Genomic DNA, 14,226 nt, shown 5'->3' with positions numbered 1-14,226 from the left:
CAATACTTTGGCCACCTCATGAGAAGAGAAGACTCCCTGGAAAAGACCCTGATGTTGGGAAAGATGGAGGGCACAAGGAGAAGGAGACGACAGAGGACGAGATGGTGGGACAGTGTTCTTGAAGCTACCAGCATGAGTTTGACTAAACTGCGGGAGGCAGTGTAAGACAGGAGTGCCTGGCGTGCTCTGGTCCAGGGGGTCACGAAGAGTCGGACACGACTAAACGACTAAACAACAACAACATTAGCCGCCCTGAGCCCAGTCTCAGCCGAGGAGGGTGGGGTATAAATATTATTATTAGTAGTAGTATTACTATTATTATTATTAATGGAGGCACCCAGTTGTTGGCTTCCTGCTGCAGAGGTCAGCCATGGCCTTCTCTGCACACACAAACAGACAGTTTCTCTCCAGTAGATCGTCAGGACGGAGCCCAAACATAGAATCCATTAGAAGTTCTCCATCTCTTAATTCGTCGTTAACATGGCTCTCCTGGAATAGGAGTTCCCCAGAGGAGGCTTTCGTGTTCTGTATTTTCTCAAAACTGCCAATCAGCGTCTTCCTACACAACTGGGAATACACACACAAAGCTCTTTATGAGGTTGTTGTGACTTTTTCTAGAAGCAATTTATCACTGGATCCGGCTGAGGTCGTTCCATTTGGCAAGAAACACAGATCCCCTCTAGAGAAATGCCTTATTTTAGCTCACGGCGGGCTTGCATCTTTTCCAAAGCAGGCACTTAAGAGTCCCAGTGGTGTGTGCTTGTGTGCGTTTCCCTGCTGACTACTGAAAATATTTTCTTATTTATTGCAAGCATTGTTTTTACCACCCACTAACAGTTAGTTCTCTGGGCAGTGCACTTTTTCTTAAAAAAAGCATCAAATCTAAAGGTAGAATAAACATCAGTTAAAACAGCAATCGGATCAAACTACAAATTACTCAAGAAGCACTCAAGTGTGTGTTTTCCAAAAACCTAGAAAATAAAGAAGAATTCTCCTAGCACCCAAAGGCCACAAAGCAGGCACAGTTCACTTTTAGGCTGACAGGGGATTTGAACTCTAGAGTCCCAGGTTCCCGTCCAAAACTCTAACCACTGCACAACGCTGCCTGTTTTGACTATTGATTTGCCGGCGGGACATTGGCACTTTGGCAAATACACCCTATCAAAGCTCCTCTTTGAAAACGCCAGGGGGAACTGAAAAAGGAGTTATGGGGTTTCTGAAAAATGTCTGCCTTTGTGTTAGCCTGGAAGCATACTTGTCAATGAGACAGAGGCAGAGTTGTGAAAAGGTAACGCAGCTGAGTGACAGCAGTCACGAAATTAAAAGACGCCTGCGTCTTGGGAGAAAAGCAATGACAAACCTAGACAGCATCTTAAAAAGTAGAGACATTACTTTGCCGACAAAGGTCCGTATAGTGAAAGCTATGGTTTTCCCAGTAGTGATGTATGGAAGTGAGAGCTGGACCATAAAGAAGGCTGATTGCTGAAGAATGGATGCTTTTGAATTCTGGTGCTGGAGGAGACTCTTGACTGGACTGCAAGAAGAACAAACCTCTCCATTCTGAAGGAAATCAGCCCTGAGTGCTCACTGGAAGGACAGACCGTGAAGCTGTGGCTCCAATACTTTGGCCACATCATGAGAAGAGAAGACTCCCTGGAAAAGACCCTGATGTTGGGAAAGATGGAGGGCACAAAGAGAAGGGGACGACAGAGGACTAGATGGTTGGACAGTGTTCTTGAAGCTAGCATCATGAGCTTGACCAAACTGCGGGAGTCAGTGGAATCCAGGAGTGCCTGGCGTGCTCTGGTCCATGGGGTCATGAAGAGTCGGACACGACTAAACAACAATAACCCCTGACCATTAGATCCAGTCGTGGATGACTCTGGAGTTGTGGCGCTCATCTTGCTCTATAAGCCGAGGGAGCCAGCGTTGGTTCGCAGATAGCTTCCAGGTCATGTGGCCAGCATGACTGAGCCGCATCTGGAAACGCCGTTTACCTTCCTGCTGGAGCTGTATCTATTTATCTACTTGCACTGGTGTGCTTTCGAACTGCTAGGTTGGCAGAAGCTGGGACCGAGCAACGGGGATTGCGGGGATTCGAACCGCCGACCTTCTGATCGGCAAGTCCTAGGCTCTGTGGTTTAACCCACAATGCCACCCGCGTCCCTCGTAGCAAATCGTCACCACTTTTCAGGTATTGGCGGTTAGGCAATGGAATATGTGTTGTGTGCTGGAGGGCAGGTTGTGGCCATCACCTACCCCTCCCCTTGTTGGGTATCCCGTTGAAGGAATCCGGCGGTCGTGGATCCTGTCCGATGCCCTGCTGGTGGCTAGGGCCATGGCACGACCCCCGGTGACATCAGGGGAAGCTTCCAGTTGTATTTGCATCAACAAGCTCCTCCCACTGGTGGTGCGGGGTGGAGTCATATATTAGATTGCTTGATCCAGTGCCTAAGCCAATACCACTCACATGCTGTAACCAATAAAGTTGTGGCCTTATTTAGTCCATTAACCTAAAATACATGTGTCCTTGTGTCTTTATTTATTTAATAGGTGGACACTTCTCCTAATGTTGCAGTGCAGTTCTCTAGCCAACTAATGTGTACAAATATGCATTTTTATTAAGGAAGATATTATTATTATTATTATTATTATTATTATAAATTATATATTTATTGAGTTTTCACAGATTATATAAAGACAAAACAAAACAACAATACAGACAAACACAAATCAAACAGAAACAAGTATAATTTCATTCCCTTGTTTTCAAACACCTCACTTCCCTGACTTCCTCACACCTTCCCTTTCTGTATTCCAATTTCTAATCAAAGTTCAGCAAATCCTTTCCTTTAATCCTGTTTAGATCTTTACCTTTCTTTTCTTTTTCATATCCGTTACAGCTAGCAACCACATAGTTTCTAAACCAACATCGTTTCAACATTCATTAATTTTACAGTATTTTTTAAGATAGTCCTTAAATTTCTTCCAATCTTCTTTCGCCGTCTCTCTTTCCTGGTCTCGGATTCTGTCGGTCATTTCTGCCAGTCCCATATAGTCTATTACCTTCATCTGCCATTCTTCCAGAGTGGGTAGATCTTGAGTCTTCCAATACTTTGCAATAAGTATTCTTGCTGCTGTTGTTGCATACATAAAAAAAGTTCTATCCTTCTTTAACACCATTTGGCCGGCCATGCCCAGGAGAAAGGCCTCTGGTTTCTTCAGAAAGGTATACTTAAATACCTTTTTCAGTTCATTATATATCATTTCCCAGAAAGCCTTGATCTTTGGGCACGTCCACCAGAGGTGAAAGAATGTACCTTCAGTCTCTTTACATTTCCAACATTTATTGTCAGGCAAGTGGTAAATTTTAGCAAGTTTGACTGGTGTCATGTGCCACCTATATACCATTTTCATAATATTTTCTCTTAAAGCATTACATGCTGTAAATTTCATACCAGTGGTCCATAACTGATCCCAGTCAACACTCATGATGTTATGACCCACATCTTGTGCCCACGTGATCATTGCAGATTTAACCCTCTCATCCTCAGTATTCCATTTTAACAGCAGATTGTACATTTTTGACAAAGTATTGGATTCCAACAATTCTATTTCTAGTTTAGATTTTTCCACCTGGAAGCCGACTCTCTTATCCTTATTATAGGTCTCCAGAATTTGATAATAGTGGAGCCAATCTCTCACTTTATCCTTTAATTTCTCAAAACTCTGCAATTTCAACCTATCTCCTTCTTGTTCCAAAATTTCACAATAAACAACTAAACAACAACAACATTAGCCACCCTGAGCCCAGTCTCAGCCGAGGAGGGCGGGGTATAAATATTATTATTATTATTATTATTATTATTATTATTATTATTATTATTATTATTATTATTATTTTATACACCACTTGATTGGGGAGGGACCCTTCCAATAAGTTTCTAGAAAAGATAAAACAATAAAATTATCAACAGCTTTGTTGGAAAAGCTAACAAGGAAACAGCAGGTAGCAAGGGGCCAAAAGAAAAGCGAAACTTCTATGCAAGGGGCCAAAAGAAACTTCTATGCAGTATGGGGCAATTTTATTGAATACACAGGTAATGAGGAACATGGGGGTGTTTGGGGTGGGTAACATAGTAATACTTGCATTTTAACTTTTCATATTGTTGCAGACACAATGTATTCTTTCCTTTTAATGAGATTGAAAATAACATGATGTGTTATTTTATGGTTTTCAAGAATATGAGATTGTTTGAAATATATACTGCGGCGAATAAACCGTTTTTAAATTAAAAAAAACACAATATAATGATCAGTTAAAATAATTAGTCGAAACTGCATACAGATATGTCCATATTATGCTAAGTTGCATGAAAATGCTGGTGTATTTCCCAAAACGGTGTGGAAAGGCAGATAGCTGAACGTAAGATTGGAAAAAGGAGAAATTGGAGGCAGTTGAAATGGATTCCTCTCTCCCTCCTTACGGCTGCGATATTCTTTGGCGCTGCAGAGTTCATCCTGCTGTATTTGGGGGTATGTTTGGCAACGCTATGGGACATGGGTGGCACTGTGGGTTAAACCACACAGCCTAGGACTTGCGGATCAGAAGGTCGGCGGTTCGAATCCCCACAAAGGGGTGAGCTCCCATTGCTCGTTCCCTGCTCCTCCCAACCTAGCAGTTCGAAAGCACATCAAATTGCAAGTAGATAAATAGGAAGGTAAACAGTGTTTCCGTGTGCTGCTCTGCTTTGCCAGAAGCGGCTTAGTCATGCTGGCCACATGACCTGGAAGCTGTACACCGGCTCCCTCGGCCAGTAAAGCGAGATGAGCGCCACAACCCCAGAGTTGGCCACGACTGGACCTAATGGTCAGGGGTCCCTTTACCCTTTACCTTGGCAACGCTAAAATCCCACGGCAGGTTTTGCCCAAGAGGTCTCAGCTCTTAACGTGGGTCAGAGGAGTGGGCATATTGGTGCTGTCCTGAAGGGTCCATTTCCCAAAAATTGCTGGGGAGGGTGATAGAATGGAGCAGCAATAAGGTGAAAGAGGTGGGGTATGTAGGAATGGTGTTGGCATACGGGCAGGCTGACGGATGAGAGGAAGGGAGGAGCTGAGTTTTCCCCTGGCTCAGTTTGAGAATCCGAGCCAGAGAATAACTTTGGAAGTCATAGTACTTGCCTTGTATCTTAACTTATGATTTTGTGTCACTGAGGTCCACATTCTGAGTCGCTGAATTGCTAAGCTTGGCTGCGCCATTAATAATAAGACACCTTTAAAGGGACTTAGGAAATATTCAAGAGATAAAATTGCATATAGCTTCTATCTAGCTGGTACCTCAGGCAGATGAAATACATACTCAGAAGCAGAGCAACTCCCTGTGGTTGTAAATATGCAAAGTTCAATCTGATAGCACAAATTGGAACTTTATGCCCTTTAATGGTATATATTAACAGGAGCACTAGAGCATCGTTACATCGAAACCCTATGCAGGAAAATGGACATTACGGCTGCTCTTAGAGCTGCCTTTACCAAGCCCTTGTGTGGTTCGATTTGAGTTTGCAGCTGTTGTCCATTCATGTGCCTCCAGGTTCAAAAACTGGAACAAGGCCCCCAAATGTTGCTCGCAAAGGTTTGAAAATTCAGTACCGTCGAAAGGAGACATGGTGCGACTTGCGTTCCTGCAGGCAAAAATATCGGCGGACATATCAGCAGGGAGAATTTTGAAGAGAAGAGTTCCTCTGGCAAGACACTCCCTCCCTTTTCCTCCCTCCCTGCACCTTTTGACTACAGCTGATTGCCAAATTTGACTGCGTTTTCAGCATAACAAAGGGCATAAATTTGATATAAATGAATGAATAGATCTGGAAATGGCTGTTCTCAGCATGTCTTCAGTATGTCCCAGCGAATTCAGGGAAGCTTTGTGTTCTAGACATACCACCCTGCCTTTGCCAGCTGGCGAAGTGAGACTGGTGTCTCTCCTGGAAATCTTGTTCTCACCTTGCTAGTGGATAATTCCTGCTTTAAATGCGCTCTCACAGACAGACACACGCAAGCACGCGCATGTAAACCAATTATGTTCCTTCTTTCCCTATAACACAGAGAACAGGGCAAAAGGTATTGCATCATCTTGGGCTTTCTCGTTCCAAAACATTACAAAGGGTGACTTTTCCCCTACAAAACACTTCTCACTCGAACAATTTAGAAACGGCTTTTTAAAATATTTGTGTCCAGGAATGAACATTATGTTCCCAGACTCGGGTTGTTGAAATAGCTTTGCAGGATCGTTTGCCTTGATTTTTAAAGCAGTGCTTCTTGTACAGCATTCCAAGGCACCCAGAGGCTCCCTTGATGGAAATATAAGCCACAGTATGCAATTTACCCCTCCTAAAAGAACCCCCCCCCCCGCAAGTATGGAGTTTGGGAATGCTTGGAACATGTATGGAGTTTGTTGCTTGAGGCTCAGATAGACTCAGTGAGAGCCAGTGTGGTGTAGTAGTTAAGAGCGGTAGATTCGTACAGTGGTATCTCGGGTTACAGACGCTTCAGGTTACAGACTCTGCTAACCCAGAAATAGGACCTCGGGTTAAGAACTTTGCTTCAGGATGAGAACAGAAACCCTGCTCTGGCGGCGCGGCGGCAGCAGGAGGTCCCATTAGCTAAAGTGGTGCTTCAGGTTAAGAACAGTTTCAGGTTAAGAACAGACCTCCAGAACAAATTAAGTTCTTAACTCGAGGTACCACTGTAATCTGTTGAACCGGGTTTGCATCTCCACTCCTCCACATGCAACTGCTGGGTGACCTTGGGCTAGTCACACTTCTCTGAAGTCTCTCAGCCCCACTCACCTCACAGTTTGTTGTGGGGGAGGAAGGGAAAGGAGAATATTACCCGCTTTGAGATTCCTTAGGGTAGCGATAAAGTAGGATATCAAATCCAAACTCCTCCTCCTCCTCCTCCTCCTCCTCCTCCTCCTCCTCCTCCTCCTCCTCCTCTTCTTCTTCTTCTTCTTCTTCTTCTTCTTCAGTGGCTACCAGTGCCTTTTTCCTGCTGTGGCTGAGATGCCAACTGCAGCCAAGCTTGGACAGGAGATACATACACTGGTAACATCAACACTTGATTACTGCAATGGGCTCTGTGGCTACCCTTGGACCTGGTATAGAGGCTCCTGCTGGCACAAAGTGTTGCAGCTAGACCAGGGGTCAGCAACCCACGGCCCACAGGGGTCATTTAAACAGCCCACAAGCCACCCCTGAACTGAGCCGCCCACTCGGCAAGTCCCCGCACACTGCACTAAGCCGGCACAGTGGGGACTCTCTTCTGTGGCACCGGAAATTGCATCAGCGCAGACACAATCCGGCCCACAGAGTGATCTCCACGGGAGTGAACCGGCCCAGGCAAGGTAAACCTTGCCGACCCCTGAGCTAGACTGTTGGTGGGGACAGACTATCGACAGCACATACTTCCAGTTCACAACAGTTTGCATTGTTTGCCCATACTGGCTACTCGACAAAAATGTACTGCGGAAACCAAGACAGCAATGAGATTCACTGACTGGGATAACAATACAAATTGCCACCCATCAGCCACATGGGTGTCCTGTTCCTGATGGCAATCTGGACCTCACCAAGGCTGCTGCACCCTCGTCTCTGGCACGCCTTCCTCAAACATGGAAGTGCCCTCAAACAATTGAGCTAACACAACACACAAAATGAACCAGATGAGCTATCACAGCTGCGTTCACTGCATCCATTTAAAGCACTATGATACCACTTTAGACCGTCATAGTTTCCCCCCAAATAATTATGGGAGTGGTTGAGCAGTCAGCCCCTCTTCACAAGGAATTCTGGGAACTGACTCTCTGTTAAGATGCAAGACGCCATTTTCAGTCAAGATGAAGGGCCAAAAGGTGGCTTTGCTGTGGCTTCACAAGGTTTTCAGCATGATGGGTCCAAACTCACAAATTATGCTCTCCATTTAAAAACAGACAAACACTCCCTACAAGTGTAAATAGAGGTCAGGGGTGGGGAACCTTTCTCAGTTCAAAGGTTGCATCCCTTAACATGCAAACACAGAGACATACATGGCTCTTGGCTCTTATTTCGAAAAGATTTCGAGCAATTGCTGCAGAGGAACAATAAAACCCAATCTCTGCAGGGATTCCAAGCACCACATTTTTATTTAAAGAGAAAGAAAAAGAAGAGCTCATTAGAATGCAGCCGAACATAAAAACTTAACGCTTATGGCAGTAGGCAAAATATTGCAAAAGTTGATGATTACAACCAGCTGTTTAATTTGTACCTCTCAGGAGGCTGCCTGTGAGAGATGCCTGGTTGGAATTATGGACGGAACTCCATAAAGTTGTCTTCGTGAGACCCGGCATTAAATCTCCATTGTCTGAGTAACCAACTGCCTTCCTTTATCTTCCATGCGCCGTTTTAGTGGGGATGCCTTAGGCAGAAGGAAGAGAATCATACCTGTGGATCTGGCAGTGTGTTACAGAAGGAAAACAGAGACAGACAGATGTTACCGACTCTCAGATAATGGCGTTGCTCCAAGTTAAGTCCCAACCCCTCTCTATCTCCTATTCTACATCATCCCTGCGCCGGCTGATCTGTGCTTTTTGCCTGTGAGCTCTGTTGTGATGGCCTGGGAATCTGATTCAGAAGCTGAACCGGAGGAATCCCAGCCTGCACAGGAGTCCCCACCTCCAGGGCCGGCTGAGCTGGGGCAGGGCCTTGGATCTGAAGAGCCTGCACCTGTGCCGGATCCTCAGGAGCAGACACCAGGTGAGTCCACTCTGGCTCCGGAGGTGATTGAGGACACAGTGCCTACAGGTGCACTTCTCCCGGCCCTGCCAGAGGATGGAGAGTCTCCCCCTGGGCCCAGTAACCCTTCAGCCTCTCCTAAACTGCAGAGGCTTAGGGCAGAGAGGCAGAGGGAACTGGTTTCTCCCAGGAGGAGTGCTCGCCTTAAGGCCAGAAGAGGCGGGTCACCTGGGGGCCGGGACCGCCCCTGGCCTCAGAGAAGATAAAGGCCAGTCAGCCCGGTCCCAGGTTACAGGAGCAACGTCGTTGGAAACCTGCTACTGCCAGACCCAGTCCTGTTCTTCCAGAGTTCCCGACCATGCCCAGCTTCTTGCTTCGGATCCCACCTCGCCCTGTGTGGACTGTCTCTAGACCCGTAACCCAGGACCGGACTCTGACCACGCCTCACGGTAACCTCCCCCCGGGACCAGCACATCTGTGTTCCCCTACTCTCAACGCTCGCCTGGTCCTGAGAAGGGGGTCAGGAATGCTTTCTAAAGACACTGAGTCAGTGCCGGATTTATGTATAAGCTAAACAAGCTATAGCTTAGGGCCCCACTCTCTTGGGAGCCCCCCAAAAATTAAAGGGGGGGAAACTGGATGCACATTTCCAAAATATAAGATAAAAAATAAAATAAGACCTACATACGGCAACAGTGTTTTGTGTTGTGTAAGTAATGGGCCCCGCCTGCTAGGCTGCTCCCTAAAATATCACTGCTTTGCTCATTTCTATATAGAAGACATCTGAAGGCAGCCCTGCTTAGGGAAGCTTTTAATGTTTAACAGGTTATTGTATTTGGGTGTTCTGTTGGAAGCCACCCAGAGTGGCTGGGAAAACCCAGCCAGATGGGCGGGGTATAAATAATTTGTTGTTGTTGTTGTTGTTGTTGTTGTTGTTGTTGTTGTTGTTATATAGGGTGCCTACATTCTGCATGGACTGGCTGCATGGCAACATGTGCAAATGGCTTTAGCTACCTATTAGGTCCATCAATGACCATATAGCATATATTCAGCACAAAAAAACCAGTGACAATTTGTTGTTGACAAAGGACAGCTGGACATATAAAGGGCCTCATTACCTTCAGTAACTGAGGGCCGCATCAAACCTAAATCCGGCCCTGACGGTCCTCCTCAGGAAGGTCCAGGAAGGGGGACGGGTGGTCCCCACCATTCTTCCTCAGTCCAGTCCCTGACACCACCCCTTTTTCGAGAACCTTGACTGTGGAACAAGTGAGTTGTGATTTACTAAAATGGGAAGAGATAAATGCAGGAAGAAGACTTGTTCAATGCCCCAAGGATATTCCTTTTTTAATGCGGCTTTTCAGTGTGATCAGATATTGATACCGCCAGCCTGTTACAGAACGGCATCTGCAGTCATTGTCATGGGCAAGAGCAGCCTTAACAGCTTGCTGCAGTCATCAAAGCTGAAATAATATCTTTCGTGCCTGGTCCATTTAACATTACTAGTGCCATTGCCCTGCAGCATTTATTTGCGCGTGTGTGTGTTTATAAAAGTGCAATGGCAGCTTGTATGCAAACTTTTTATTTAACCTCCCCTCTCCCCGCACCCTCTTCCCCCTCCTTCAAAAAACCTAGCAACTGTCAGGCAATTTCTGAGCAAAACTTGAATCTGGCTCTGTTTGCATTTCCTGTTTTAGAAGTAAAAAAAGGAAGGAGGCGAGCAATCACAGGTTATGTGCATTCTGCTGTATTTTATTTTTTTTTGAGATTCAGATTTTGTATCAAAAAGAAAGCCAAATTGGGTTTGGTTTGCAGGGAGAGAGAGAAAGATCTAAACCCGAAATTAACGCAGGTGAATTTTTGCATTTGGAATACAGTCAAAGCTGCTTCTCGACTTACTGAATTCCCCCCGCTTTTCAACAGATGTGCAATCAGCTCTTGTCTTAGGTTGGCGAGGCAATCAATACATATAGCACAGATTCACCTTAGATAGGATGAAAACCAGAAGGGGGCTATCTCTGTTGTGCTTATAGCACCTATGGAAGATTTCTTAAGAACGTTGAAAGAGCGTGCTGGATCAAGACCCATCTTGTTCACAACCTGTCATCGTAGTAATGAACCAGATAGCTATGGGAAATGTACAAGCAGAATCTGAGCATATAAACACCCATGGAATGTGCTTCTAAGTGAAAACAGGCAAGCCCCATTCCTCCGAGTGGTTCAAGACAGGGCCGCCTTGGTGGTGGCTTCACAGCTGCAGAATTTGCTTCCAACTGAGAATTGTCCTCTTCTAAAGCCCTCCAAGGGGGATGTGGGTGGTGCTGTGGGTTAAACCACAGAGCCTAGGACTTGCCGATCAGAAGGTTGGTGGTTCAAATCCCCGCGAGGAGGTGAGCTCCCATTGCTCAGCTCCTGCTCCTACCAACCTAGCAGTTTGAAAGCACGTCAAAGTGCAAGCAGATAAACAGGTAGTGCTCCGGCAGGAAGGTAAACGGTGTTTCCATGCACTGCTCTGGTTCGTCAGAAGCAGCTTAGTCCTGCTGGCCACATGACCCAGAAGCTGTACGCCGGCTCCCTTGGCCAGTAAAGCAAGATGAGCTCTGCAACCCCAGAGTCGTCTGTGACTGGACCTAATGGTCAGGGGTCCCTTTACCTTTACCTTTAAAGCCCTCCAAATGTTCTCAAATCAGGGGTTCTCAAACAGTGGACTGCAGATCACTAGCAGTCCGTGAGTTTCATTCCGGTGGTCCAGATCATATCTGTGAAAAACATTTGCCACTTGGATTCTATGGAATTCAAATTCTAATACGATAAAACACGACATAAGAAATAAAAGATGTCACTCATCTTATGTATTTATGACCTGAATACTTCACAGTGAACCAGGAGAATGATTTGTGTGTTATGTGTGTGATTTGCACATCACATCAAACCTCATCCTGTGTCACTCTGACCTAAGCTGCATCCACCCTTCATTTAGGAATCTCTCCCGCTCTCCTCTTTAACAACAACAACAGGTGCTCAGTTTCCGAGGCACCTCAAAAGGACCTGCCTTTCAACAAGCAGGTGCTAAGCTAAAAGCCAATTATAGTCCCCGGCTCCACGGATTAAGTCCTCCGGTTTTGTCTTTGGCAAGCTCATGTTTTCAGCTCCTGGGGCCTCGGGGTCACCTCTGGGCTAAAGCATCTTGCTGTCAAATGAGACACCTGGCTGCTAAGGTTTCAATAATGTTTTAAACCACAAACCAGCATGTGTGATGTGCACGGAATAGGATGGAGAGAACTGAGAAGAAAATCAGCACTGTGGGGGAGAGAGAATGGTGCTAATTCCTGGTTTTCACATATTGGTGCCACACGGGGGAATCAAATGCATGAAAATGGAGAGGGAGGTGGATTTGAGCTAAAGAGTTGAGCGCCATGTAAACTAAGCTGTATGCCGAGGTGTGGAGGCAGGCAGCTGTGTGCTGGAAACAGCTTTGTCTCCAGGAAACCAGAAAGAAAAGCTGATTCACACATCCTTGCATATCCCTTCTCTTGATCGCCCAACATCTTGCCTGGATTTGAGGGGGCAAGATTGGCCATGCCCTCCCTGCACCAACTTGTGCGCTGGGAGCACCTCCAATGGCCACATAATTTATTTATTTGTACCCTGTCCATCTGGCTGGGTCCCCCCAGCCACTCTGGGCGGCTTCCAACAAAACACTAAAATACAATAACCTATTCAACATTAAAAGCTTCCCTAAACAGGGCTGTCTTTAGATGTCTTCTAAATGTCAGGTACTTGTTTATCTCTTTGACATCTGGTGGGAGGGCATTCCACAGGATGGGCGCCACTACCGAGAAGGCCCTCTGCCTGGTTCCCTGTAACTTGGCTTCTCGCAGCGAGGGAATCGCCAGAAGGCCCTCGGCGCTGGACCTCAACATCTGTGAGGCTGGATCGTATTCCTGTAGGGCTCTTCCGAATGAGGGGGAAACCTGAGGGGATCTGCACTGGCTCCCAGTGGAGTACAGGATCAGGTTTAAGGTGCTGGTTTTAACCTTTAAAACCCTATATGGCCTAGGACCCTTGTACCTATGGGACCACCTCTCCTGGTATGCCCCACGGAGGACCTTACGGTCTTCAAACAAAAACATCTTGGAGGTCCGGGGCCACAGGGAGGTTATTATTCTGTCCCAGGATGGTCTTGTAGGCCAAGTGGAGGGTTCTGGATAGGGACACAGAGTCCAGGGAGAAAACGAGGTCGCATAATGCCGGCACTGGTTGGAGATCCAAGAAGGGGAGTCGGGTAAAGCAAAGGGCAGGTTCCAGTCAGGCAAGGTCAGGCAAAGCAGAAGGTGAGTCCGGATGAGAACTATCAGGCAAAGCAGAGATCAGAATCCAAGAAGCAAATTGGTCAGCACCTTGGAGAGCTCCAAGTGGAGCTTTGGGCTGAAAGTCAGACAAGGCTGGCTTGAAGGTTGATGCAAAACCTTTCAAACTCAAACATAGCCCCCAACGGGCTGCAATGGCTTTTGGGTAGCTAGCTGCACCCCTGAAGAGTGGAACCATTACCCTTGATCCAGCCTGCTTTAAGAGTCACAGACTCTAGAAGAATTTTGTTTTGTTTGTTTAGTCGTTTAGTCGTGTCCGACTCTTCGTGACCCCATGGACCAGAGCACGCCAGGCACTCCTGTCTTCCACTGCCTCCCGCAGTTTGGTCAAACTCATGCTAGTAGCTTCGAGAACACTGTCCAACCATCTCGTCCTCTGTCGTCCCCTTCTCCTTGTGCCCTTCATCTTTCCCAACATCAGGGGCTTTTCCAGGGAGTCTTCTCTTCTCATGAGGTGGCCAAAGTATTGGAGCCTCAGCTTCAGGATCTGTCCTTCCAGTGAGCACTCAGGGCTGATTTCCTTCAGAATGGAGAGGTTTGATCTTCTTGCAGTCCATGGGACTCTCAAGAGTCTCCTCCAGCACCATAATTCAAAAGCATCAATTCTTCGGCGATCAGCCTTCTTTATGGTCCAGCTCTCACTTCCATACATCACTTCTGGGAAAACCATAGCTTTAACTATACGGACCTTTGTCAGCAAGGTGATAACTCTGCTTTTTCTACAAGTAAAAGTCCTCAGAGTCTGAAGATCATTATTATTTATCTCTTGCATTTATATCCCACCTTTGTCTCCAAGGAGCTTAAAGGGGACGTAATATGGACCCAGTTCCCCATTTAATCCCCACAACAACCATGTGAAGTACATTAGGCTGAGAGGCAGTGACTGTCCCAAGGTTGCTCAATGAACTTCACAGCTGAGTGGGGATTTGAACCCCGGTCTCCTGGGTCCTAGTCTGACACTTTAACCACAACACCAGCTGGATCTGTAATGATCTCCAACAGGACACAGTACACACATCCTCCATCGTCCTGAGAAAACCCCTTCAATCCCAATTTTATTTAATTCTTTGGTAGATTATTCTCCTCCTCTT

This window comes from Podarcis melisellensis, assembly GCF_964234715.1.
Source record: "Podarcis melisellensis genome assembly, chromosome: 12".
Taxonomy (NCBI): domain Eukaryota; kingdom Metazoa; phylum Chordata; class Lepidosauria; order Squamata; family Lacertidae; genus Podarcis; species Podarcis melisellensis.
Note: the sequence above shows the minus strand (reverse complement) of the source record.